Genomic DNA, 12,599 nt, shown 5'->3' on the forward strand with positions numbered 1-12,599 from the left:
ATATGCATCACAAGAAGAAAAGGGCGGCACCCGAGAAGAAATTAGACGACTACTGACCCCCACCAAGCGAATGGCCCCAAAGAAAAGAGCATTGTCCAACCATTACAAAACCATTAAAGAATTAAAATAGAACCCCGTACTTACCAGCAGACAAAGGCAATGCCGTGGTCATCATGGTCCAAGGAGCATACGACGGCTTAGTACGCCAAAAATTAGAAGTAGGTAAATTTCACGTTATTAAGAAGGACCCTCTGCCAGACTCCGTTAAAAAAGTGGAAAAGGCGCTGGCTGAATGCAAGCCCATTATTAAGAAAGCTGAAAAATTGAGAATGCCTAACCCATCTCTGCCCAGAATCAAATGTCTCCCCAGAATACATAAAGAAGGCAACGAGGTCTAAGAGATTATCGCAGCAACAAATTCACCGGCCGAAAATATTGCGAAGTGGCTCTTGGAAGAAGTCAAAAGGTTAGGCCTTCAAATAGGAAAGTGAACAATGGGAAACAGCAGACCAGACTCAACGAGGCCGGGGGGATACAAAGTAATGAAATATTAGTATCCTTCGACGTAAAAACGGTGTTCCCAAGCGTACCGATGAAGGAAGCTCTATACTTGTTCGAGGACTGGATCACACGAACACTCATCCGAATGAAGGAAGAAGGCTAAATTGTATAAGAAACTGGCCTTCACGTACATGAGTGAATCCTATCTCACTTTCAGGAATAAATTTTATAAAACAACCTCCGGGGCAGCAATGGGTAACCCTCCTCACCGCTGTTATGCGAGGTATTTATGGAAAACCTGGAGGATGAACTCGAGGAAGCTGAGACACTCCCGAAATTCTGGATCAGATACGTAAATAATGTGTTAGCAATCATCAAAAGGGAAAAAGCAGAAACAATCCTCGAGAAACTCAACCGGGCACACAGGAACATCGATTTCACCATGGAGATCGAAAAGGAAGGGGAGATACTTAGACTTAAAAATAATCCGGCACTTCACAACTTCATGATTCACAGGATGGTCACAACACCGCTCAATGAGGAGAGAAGAAATAAAGGAAACAGCCTAGAAAAACGGATACAACAGGAACCTCATCGAAATCGAATCAAAAAGAAACTACGCCAGGCCTCAAAACAGCAACTTTCAACGCTCTTCCAGGAGGTGAACACAGAACCTAGGCAATGGATAACACTAACCTACTCGGGTCGGACGCAGAACATCAAAGGGCGGCTACATAAACGTGGATTCCGGGTCACCTCGACCAGCAGACGATACCTACTTAGGATCCGGTTACAATCAGTCAAGGAGAAAAAATAGTGTACGGAAAAAAGCGGCATTTATAAGGTCTCCTGCCCAGACTGCGACAAGATATACGTAGGACAGACAAAAAGGCCAGTCCACACCAGGGTGTTAGAACACATAAAAGAGGCCGAATCCACTAAAAATAAGAATAACCCCCACATAAGGTCCGCGGTTGCCAGACATATAATAGAGCAGGGACACCACATTTCATTGGACAACGCCAATATCTTGAAGGAGGTGAAGGACGTTAGGAAACTAGATTCCTACGAGAGTCTCCACATTTCGAAAATTCCCCCCGAAAAAAGGTTAAACACAGACATGGGCAACAATTTTTCCACCTTGGTGGAACTTTTAGAAGAAGAATGGAAGCCTAATTAGGACATTATAATCACAAGAACAGATATAAAAAACCCAAATGGGGGAAACTTTTTTCAGAAGATAAAAACACTGAAGAAGGGGACGGTTGGTCCCCGAAATACGTATTTGTTTAAATTAGACATTTTCAGCCAATCAAACAGAGAAATATCTTCCAAGGCAATCTTCTATGGTTACCTGATTCACGCTAACGAAAATTCACCTTCCAAGGTTGGTCTAAAAATCGTAGTCGATAGGAAACGACCAAAAGGCCAACCGAAACAACGGCGGCTTGATACGCCGAATGGTGATTTGAAAACCTCTTTAACAAAGCTAAATGGCACAACCGATCAAGGTGAACCGAACTCCTCTCTGCACGGCGAAAAGGCTGAAGATGAAAAAGAATTCCATAGACGAATCTGTAGCTGATGTCCCGAGAACTTCCGAACTCTTCAAAGGCTACACGCTATTGCGTTGTTCTTCTGCTATCTCAAGAGACCAGGTACAGCTTTAAAAGGGAAACATTCTAATTGCAACCCTTGATTCCTGGTGATAATTGCCAAGAAACCAAATTTCGTACTAGACGTCGTATGGAACGCCCCTGCGATCGCCCCCATTGTGAGATCTTTGATCGGTATCATCTGTGGGTAATAGGTGAACCTACCAACCATTGTTGGCACAATGGTGAAGTCCAGGTATTTTGTCATATATCATAGATCTATATCAGAGACATCACTATAAATTGTGAGAACTACACCTTTGATCGGATGATTGATCAGTGCAGCATCAGCTAGTTGTCATTGACAATTGGAGAAAACTTGGTCCTTCGCCGTATGCCTCTTCTTGTCCCCTTCCAACAGTCAGTGTCAAAGTGTCTGAATTCCTACTTCACTTGGGAAGTTACGACAATAGAAATTGAACATCCCTAAAAATATTCTAAATTGATCCAAGGAAGCTTATATCTCGCACTTATAATTTGCAGATTCGATTTGCTCCTTGTCTTGAGATTTATTGCTTAATTTGATCACAGAGTCGCAATTGATGTCCCAACGACATTTTTGGCGGCTTCGATGTCAAAGACAAAATTTGGAAGTCACTCGGAAAGAGAATCCTTATGGCTTCGCTAAAGCTTCTAGGAAATCTACCCAACAAAACTGATGCTCTGGGATAGCGGTGTCGATGTAAATATGGTTGAAATCTCACAGCATATAAGTGTAAGATAAAACAAAGAATACCAATGTCTTGGGACCATCCTCTGGCGCAAATGGAATTTGCTTGTAGATTTTCATAGGATCTGAAATCGAAAAAAACTTTGCGAAGCCATACGGGACCGCAATTCTATACTTGTATGAAGTGGTTACACCACTGACGTGTGAATAATCTCTGCGGAATTACCAAATCCTGTGTTTCTTAAGAGTAAGATGAAGTTGAGTGGCTCGGTATCTCCTGAAGGGCTAGCAAATTCCTTAGGAAATCTTAGACTCAAATTCAATCTTCCCCGCTGAGGCTTCTCCGTTGGTAGTGTGCATTCCCGCAGCGTTAGCGGTGAGCTCTCCCCCATCCACCACTGGTGATACACTGGATAAGACCGTTATGCCAATGTACCAAGATCAGGTTACTTTTCCGTGGAGGAAAAATTGAAACTGTCATAGTCGATCACATTTTCATATGTGCAGAAGTTCGATACCCTGTCAATAATCTCCGTCCTCGCAGAGCAATAAGTAAGCCAACATGTTACTTTACGCCTTTGATAATAAACGTTCTAAATCATAAAAGGCAGGTTAAGCCTGCGTAGCTTTTCCCCTACATGTCAAAAAGCGTCGTACTGAGAGATTTGAAGTCAACCTTTTCAGTAGGCTTTCCTGCGAGAGTCGAAGGCATACAGAAATATCAACACCTATATCAACCAAGGAGCTGAGTTTGATTTATCTGTCCGATGAAACCAAATGGCTTTTTCCAGAAAAGGCCTGTTCGGCCGTTTGAATGCGAAATGGGGGCTTTCCTCGTTCCTCATTTCGCACAGCTTTTACTACCTAAGGAAGGGTTCAGTCTATGATAATTCGTCCTGATCCCACAAGCAATATTTGGAGGGTCTAAGACGGTGCAGTCTGCTACCTCCTCAGCTTGTCGAAATTGGTGTCTTTATCGAAATCCATGAGCGGACTTCGGCATACTCTGAAAAGCTTCCCATGAAGAACTTCGAGACGATTATGGTTATTCGAGATTCAGTTCAGCTCTCAGTTATTAACTCTCTACAGTTACTGACCCTCTTCTGCCTACAAGGATCTTCCCTTTTCCTCCAAGATCAATTTAAAACAAATTGGGGTTTGAAGGAATACTGGACCGTTAGTCCCCATGTCAACCAAAGGACTGAATCCTGTGCTTCTGTCCGAAGGAACGTAGCCATGTTTCTATATCTGTTGTATCTAAGGAGGTCTTATACAGCAAGCAGGCGTCCATACTTGTCGCTCTTTTTAACCATATAGCAGGACCTTCAGCACGTGACTAGAAAAAATAGAATAGCGCAAAAAATGGAACGATTATTGAGTTTATACAGATGCCGTGGGTTCTCTGAACCTCTCGCACTATAATACTTCATTAGAATCCGCCAAGCTAAAAATGTTGCCTTCAGGAACTGTGCAGGCATTAAATTCTGGCTTAAAGAGTCGCGGAATACCGACAGCTGCCCAGTTCTAATATTCCACTCCTGCTTGACAGCGAGGTATTTTAATGAGTTAATTCTTCGTGTTCGGTGTCGGCACCGTCACCAGAGGTCGTTCTACTTCTGCGATTATGAAAATTAATCTCAGTGCTCTTCCCAGATTGGAATCCAAGCCCTTCGTTGCTCTTGCACAGTCTCGATTGAGTACCATTGCTAGCAAACAATGTCCGGTTTTGGGGATTTGCATTTAGATAAAGCTAAAATTGAAATGGTGCCTCCTGTGGCAATTAAGGTTCGTTTGCCGGTTGTTATTAACATCTCCTAAGTCCTCTACGGAGCTGATCGTAGCCAAAACGGGCATAGACGGCCATCTGTCGTTCCTGTCAGTTGTCGAATCTGATGAAAGAAGTGGAAAAATTGTTTGTCCCCAGTCCGTCAGTCAGCCGCGAAGCCAAAAAATACGTCTCACCTCTGGATCTACATAGGGTTTAACCAATCTAGCCAATTTTTCCTTGCCTTGATTTTCCTTTAAATTGTGCAGACGTTAGTTGTAGTACGTCAAATCCTAGCCTAAAAGCAACTAATCGAAATTTGAGTTGAGGACTTGTCACTCTTCTAATAGTAAAAACAGCTTCAAGTTAGTGAAATCCCTGGACTGGATAGGGCTTTTGAAATGGTAAAATGGAAGAAGATTTAAAACTTTTGTTCTTTGCGAAAAATTGCGATAAATCGAGGACTACGGAACTTGCTTCATTTATAAAATCATCCTCCCAGTCACCGGAAAAACACGGTTGCGTGCCCTCAGTCCTCTAAATCCAAATCTATACAGGGTTAAGATTACTTGTGATTGCTTCAAAAAAGGCCTTGGGGTAGATGGAGTCGAAAGGCCGAGCCTTCAGCCCTATTCTATTGCTAAACCTTGACTGGTCTCGAGAACCTTGCCCGATATGCGCACGGCATACCGAAAAATATCGTATTAAGCGTACTGAGTCAAAGCATAATAGAGGGTAAGAGTTTACTCCTTGAATTATTGAGTTTACACACGAACGCAACGAACTTCACCGACCAGTGCTATCGCATTTTTTCCCATTTGATTGTAAGCCTAGATTTTTCTAGCTTTAACGAACCTTACCAGTTCCTTGATTCCGCTACGTTTTAGGTGCATGACTCTACCTACAATGGCTCTTTGACAAGTGGTGCATACCCGAAGGATTTCTAGCCAAATGAGAAGTAGAACGTGGTCCTTGGGCTTTTAAAAATTCATGAAGTGCATTGATCAACTACACACCCTTCGGTGTTGAGACCTTGCAACTGAAACCCAGAAGTCTCTCATAGCAGTCCTCATCAGACGTGAATTGATTTGGATACCATAATCAAAGCCCACTATGACTTGTACATCGGTACTGATTTATACTGCGTGCAGGGTCAACATTTATATCGGTGGATGCGAGGCCTACCTAAAGCCTCTACCACAACTAAAGGGTACAGCATAACTCCTCGGCACGACCCACATTGTTGTCAAAACTACAGCCACCATGAAACTCCCTCAAAGGGGTCAACCGCAAATAACCGGACCGAGAGCAGACCCTCAAGGAATTCTCCAGCATATCTTTATATTTTGTATGTGTAGACGATGGTTTCCGTTACTACTGATGTTGAGCTTGATCAAAAAGAGACTGACAGCATCTGCTTCCTTTTCTGCACATTGCATCTTTTCTTCTAACAATTTCCTCGTTGACAGGCCAACTTCCCAACAACGGCCAGGATCCTCGATCATTTACAGGAGGAATAAGGTCAGAAGTATTTTATCGATGGCCTCAACTTCGTATATTATGCGCTTTAGTATGAGGGATGGTTTCTTATCTAGTGCTTCCTAGTCCTGGTGTTTGACCCTACCGTATAGAGTCATTGGTCCCCGGTGAAGCTAGCAATGATTCTCTAGCAACTGTTGGATGGTTTCTGCGCAAGTCTCTCGATAAGCTACGAATGTGAAGGCGTATTTTAAGGGTGGCAGTGATAACATAGATGTGCCTGTTGAATTGCATCAAGGGATCAATTCGATGCATGCTTTGATCCTACCCTAAGAAGCAGAATGAATGGCTGTAATATAGGCCATTTGATGGCTTGGTATGTAATCAAGACGGATTTATCTAAAGCACACTACAACTGATTTCCGTACTGACAAAATAAATGTAGCCCCTTTACAGCAACGACGATCCCACTGAGACCTCCATAAATCCAAACACAATGCTTCCTCCTTGGTCTCTCGGTATTGTCGTCAAATATCTAGTCTGGCATTAATGTGACAACTTTGCCGGGCATCAAGTTCTTGATGCAATTTTTTTAAATTTTATTCACCTGACTTTGACCAACTTGAACCTGGATTTCAAGTCGTGATCGTTTGGTCTGTAATAATGATCATGACGACGACGAACGTCATAATGTCAGCAAGTGCAGAAGTCCAAAACCACGCACTTACCAACAATCTTCCTGTGTACTTGTATCTGAAATGCATAAGAGATAACGGCCGCGCAGGCCGATTAAATGGTTTGGACCTCGTAAAACTGTAATTCCTCCGTTCATGACGCGAATGTAAGAATCTGTTTAAGCGTTATTGCTTTTCATAAAGACAAGACCTTGGTTGCATCTTTTATGGATGCGCACGTATCGCGCTCAAAGTATCTTCGGCGGCTAATCACTGATGGGATACCAGCAGATATGACATGATCATTTCATGTTGATTTGTAACCGTTAAAAGTCCTGCTGTAACATAGCAGCTATTTTAGAAAGCTACCAGCGGCGATATTAACAGTAGGAAATAATGTTATCATTCTGGGGATTGTGTCGTGGACAGACGGACAGATAAGGCTAGTAAAGATTGTTGTATATTTTCTCATTAATGACTTTATAGGTGCTTGCGGGTCATTAGATGGTGTAGTTTATGTGGGACGACCAGTGAACTTGTTTGTTAGCATCCATATCGTGAGAAGTGATGGTTGATCGCGCGGGATTGAAGATTGCAACATTTTATTCTCCTTCTTTGGGAGAAAAGCGGGGACGGTGGATAACATCCACTGGAGGAAGGTATATAACAATACCCGACAGCTAGGCGCTGCTCCTCAAGGAACTCAGGGAAAGAATCTAATTGACCTTAAAATAAATAATTATAATTCAGACGCAAGATGACAAGGGGGAAGACGAAGTAATTTAGATAAATTCAAATACTTTCAAAGACGAGTGTGGCATCCTCTGTATGAACACGTTTTAAGATGGATTTCATCTACTATAACTTGATTAAAAATGGAAGCATTTGCACCACATTCCGCGGAAACATATTATGGGAGGGAAACTCAGATTTTTTCGAAAACAAACTAAAATCAAAACTAATTTGAAACACCAATATCTACTTGTGCAGTTTAATACTCTTTACCTAAGGAGCACAAAGATGATTGGGGGAAGTCAGCAGATTTCAACACGCGTTGGCTTGCCACCTTTGTGAATGACAAAATAATACCATTTTTCCAAAAAAATAAAAAGTATAACTCTGCGGGTTCTTCTGAAAAATTGAAGACGGGAGATATGATGTTAGATTGTCCACAGGAAGAAGTTAGGGGGTGATCAGGATCAGGTCCGAGAGGATTAACGACGCTGGCGGACGGGCGATATACCAGAATTTATGCCCAGATGGATATAGGAGGCAAAAGATAAGAAGTTATACATTGATGTGAAGTAAGCATGATCAGAGCCGTAAATAGAAAATTCGAACCCGAGCTAATAGAGGTCCTTCTGATTCTATTTAGCTTTAGCTGTTTACTTGTGTCCCCATTGCGGATCCCAGAGAAAACTGCGGGTGTCCAGAAGTACCGTCTTCCAACGGAAGGATCTCGACCCCCTCCACTCTCCTTAGGCCTAAACATTCTTCCCTGTTCCACACTGTCTGGATGTTTTGTAAAGAATATACAGCACGAACTGCTTAAATCTAAAGTGGTGTTCATCATTACCCCCAAAAATCGCCTGGGTTAAAAATAAAAACCTAATCTCCCTTAAAGCGGTTTATAATGGTGAATATCAGTTATGTTTTCTGTTCTCCGAATTTCTGTCTGAGCACAGCTTGACCTCCTCCACCGTGGCTTCTTGGAGGATAACTACATCACACACCACAATAATGGGCTGCATAGTCCGACTGGACCATCATCATCATCATCAATGGCGCAACAACCGGCATCCGATCTAGGCATGCCTTAATAAAGAACTCCAGATATCCCAGTTTTGCGCCGAGGTCCACCAATTCGATATGCCTAAAAGCTGTCTGGCGTCCGACTGGATAACTTAGAATATCAATCATCTCCCCTAACTTACTTCCCATTGATCGAATTTGAGCAATAGTAGAATCGTTTTGCGGATACCAGATCATCGGTAACAATTTGAGGCCATCAACAACTCAGAGCAGTTATTACCTATACCTATATTTTACCTCCATAACACCCAAACGGGCTCAAACAGACAGAGCAAAGTTGCTGGATGGAAACGATCCTTGTTATTTCCGAATGAAGTCGACTCACACCTCCCAGTTGGTAGTCCCGGATAACCACCAGTCTCCACCTTACGTAAGCTGCAATAACAGCGACGACGACGAGGTTGCATATGAGCTGACAGCTGTGGTATTCTGTTACCCTAACGCACCAGAGGGACATCTCGTGGAAACGGCTTTCAGGTTAATCTTACAACTGCCCCCGTCCCGATAATAATCTTGGCAGAGCTGCAAGTACGTTCGAAACTAGTCACCATTAAGTTGGCAATGCAGACTCAGTTGCGATGGACTCTGACTAGTGCATGATCCCGACTCTCAACACAAACTCCCAAGGATTTGTCTCAACCCATACGTGATCTTCCTGCTTGCAGAGACAACCACGAGACAAAAGCCGAAATTTTTAGAAGTTACGACAGTCACCGACTGGAAAAGTAGACAGGTTCTGTCTCAATGGTGAAGGCGATTAGTAGTGAAAATGGGAATGACACCATGGACGCTAAGAGTCTTGACGTACAAAAAGGAAATATGTCATCGAATATGAGGTCGGAAAAAGAGCCTCGTGAAGGGTGACAAACTGCCCAGCTAGGCAGAAATGTAAGTCATCTCACCGGAAAGGATGGACCTTATCCGAAAAACAAGAAGAAATGCTACTCAAGAAGTGCTTGTGGTCCTACGAAAAATGAAGGCATGATGGAGATAGAAAAGCTGCTGGACGTTATTTCACACCAGAGAAGCTCGCAACAACGCTCAAAAAGAAAACACAGGGGTAGACATTGAATCTATCTGACGGACTCGAACCGGCGATATACTTATCACGCTTGGGTCGAAGACTGATAAGGAGAGTACGTTCTGCGAGACGTCAAGAGTACTTTTCATGAAAGCAGTGGTTTCCAGCCTAGAACCCATGTGCACCCTTGGTGTAGTTGATCTCGATTGACTCGCTAACACAAAAGAGGAGGAGGAAGCGATAAAAAGGGATTACCGAGTCGTGAACAATCTCAAGGTGAGAGTTACATCTGAGAACTCCAGAGAACCAAAATTGGTCATTGTCACTATCGCTGAGAAAACAGCAAGCCAACTTTTTCGTTTCGGGAAAATAAAAATCTGTGGATCGTTTGCAGGATAACGCGAAAGACAATTTCAACCTACTGTTTTAAGTACTGGGCATCCGAACATCTTCCACCTTCAAAGAGCAGGATAGAAGTATTTGTTCCAAGCGTGGCGAACCCGGATACACACCAAAGACTTGGGAGTCGGCAAAATGCTCTCTCCTTTGCAAGGACCGCGGCCTAAAGAAAGAAGATGTAGTAACTGCTCCGGTTCTTCAAAGATTCTGAAAGCAAACATGCATAGGAGTGAAACTGCTCATGACCTGATGGGACAGGTGGTGCAAGAAAGAAGAGCTGACTGGTTGCTTCTCAGCGAGCAGTACCGAGATAGGAATTCACCTTCGTGGTATGCTATGTCTGGCGCTGCTGCCATCTGGTTTAGACATACGATAAACTTGCGAGTGCGGGCCCATAGGCTAGTAGATCGCTTCTCGTTGTGCGAAAGTAACTTTTTTCAGCCTTTACCTCACAACGAACGAATCTATGTCCGCTTTTCAAAATAGGCTCGCCGCGTTTAAAGGGGGGATTAGAAACGGGGAAGGAAGAGTTCTAGCTAGAGGAAACTTTAACGCCGGAACCCTCGAATGGGGCGTGTCCTAACTAGATTCTCAAGGCACAGAGATTTTTGAGTTGGCCACTAGGGCAGAACTTATTTTCCTGAATATCCACGCTCTCGTTGCGAGGAGCACTATCCCTAACGTAACCGTTGCTACGGTGCTAGTGTCAGCAGTCCAACGATGAAAAGTACTGAACGACTTCACAGCTAGTGACCATCAGTACATTTCCTTCGAAGTGACAAATGACTCCTCTAAATGTTCTGACATCCGTCAAATACCTACCAGGTGGAACATCGGGAAAATTGATGTGGGAGAATTTATCGAAACTCTCTCAAGAGGGGTATATGAGGGACAAGACCCAGGCGCGGACAGAAGAACTGCGACTGATTCAGCCGCTAATATATTCAACAATAAATCTAAACTTGCAATGCATCGACGCCCAAAAGAAAACTCTGTCCCGGCAATTTACCTGTGTACCGGTGGATGTCTAAAATTGTAAATCTACGAAAGAACTGCCTCAGACTTCGTTGAACCGCTCAGCATGCAAGAGACCAAGATGAAGTAACCCTTAGATCCACTGTTTATATTCAAAAAGGACCTCTGCTACGAAAACAACAGGTAGACAGGACGCTGCTGGTAGAGGCTAATCAGCAACGTTAACAGGGAGCCATGGAGCTTCGGGTATAAGCTAGTTACCAGGAAGCTCGGTGCCCATCGATCACCTTGTTCCATGGAAGCAATGAAGATGGAGGAATCGTGCTGCCCAGAGGGTGAGAACAGAGGAATGTCCACTGTTCACTGTTAAGGAACTAAACGTCTTGTCCATGAAGGACAAAAAAAACATCAGCACCCCGACGACTCGCCCCCCCCCCGCACTTCAAGGTTGCTAGGCTTGCGCTGATAAGCATGCAGCGTACCGTCCTCTGAGTATGTTAGAAACAACGGGGAAGCTCATCAAGTCAAGATTGGCTGACGCAATACATGTTGTGGAAGACTACTCACCAACACAATAAGGTTTTAAAGCGAGACAACCCACAATTAATTCGATTGAGGATGTGGTCCAAGCAGTGAAACTGGCTGAGGCAGACAGTCGCCAGTCTCGGCAAGTGGTGCTCCTTGTAACCCTAGACGTAAGAAATGCCTTCAATTCTGCAAGGCGGTACCAACTGTTTGAGGCGCAGGAAAACCATGTCCATACTCCAGGCTACCTATTGCGGATATTGAGGTACGATTTAAGGACCCTGCCCTACTCTGCAAGACTCAGGAAGGACAATGCAAAATGAAGGTCACATAGATCGATCTACGATGTGTGTCTGCAATAGATTATTCCAAATCCCCATTATGCTCACTAGTAGCCAATTTTAGGAAATCCAGTCTTGTTGAACGTCAGGCTACGTCTTCTCCCATTTTCTTGTCAAGTATAATATTCTCGTCCCTTTTTTCTCATTGTTCCAATCGCTACTTATTTGAAGTTATTACAATGTTTTCTCCTTTCTTCTTGCTTGGGTTTCGGCGGAGTTCCACTCCACCCACATTATAAAGACGAAAAAATCAGCATAAATTCTCAATGGAAGTGACAGCTAACATCAGAAAAGCAGGATTTAACCAAAACTTAGTCATGAGCACAGTGGGAAGCGTATTACTATGCATAAACAGACCTAACGAGAGGGTAGTGGACAAAGGGGTGACTCCTTCCGGGCCCGAACTTTTCTCGATGGGTCGGAATAGAAATTTCAAGGGACAATAAGGAACCCCCATAGTTTTCAACTCAGAACCATATAATCTTCACCCCCAGCCCCGTTTTTTCGCATAACTTTCACCACGCACCCGAATTTTCTCTATACGGCCCTGCACGTAACCAAGATCAGACAAAACATTGTGAAGCATAGCAGTGGAGATGACGACGTAGGTTCAATAAATCGAAATGAGAAGTTTGAAAGGCACCCCTTAAAAAAGGGACAAATTCTTAAAGTTTCATTCGAGAGGCTTGTAGGTCATAGCAAAAATTTGCTAGCTGCTAATTAATGAATGTCGCGGTGTTTGCGGAACTTGAGAAACTGCAATGACGGAATCACGACCAGAA

At 43.5% G+C, this 12,599-nt stretch overlaps 1 protein-coding gene across 1 annotated transcript in view; it reads left to right on the top strand.

The window, feature by feature from the left end:
- LOC119652749 (bromodomain-containing protein DDB_G0270170) overlaps window positions 1-12,599 on the top strand; it is a 196,362-nt gene that overhangs the window by 182,095 nt on the left and 1,668 nt on the right. The gene's annotated exons all lie outside the window — the stretch shown is intronic.

The sequence above is a fragment of the Hermetia illucens genome, chromosome 3, assembly GCF_905115235.1.
Source record: "Hermetia illucens chromosome 3, iHerIll2.2.curated.20191125, whole genome shotgun sequence".
Classification (NCBI taxonomy): Eukaryota; Metazoa; Arthropoda; class Insecta; order Diptera; family Stratiomyidae; genus Hermetia; species Hermetia illucens.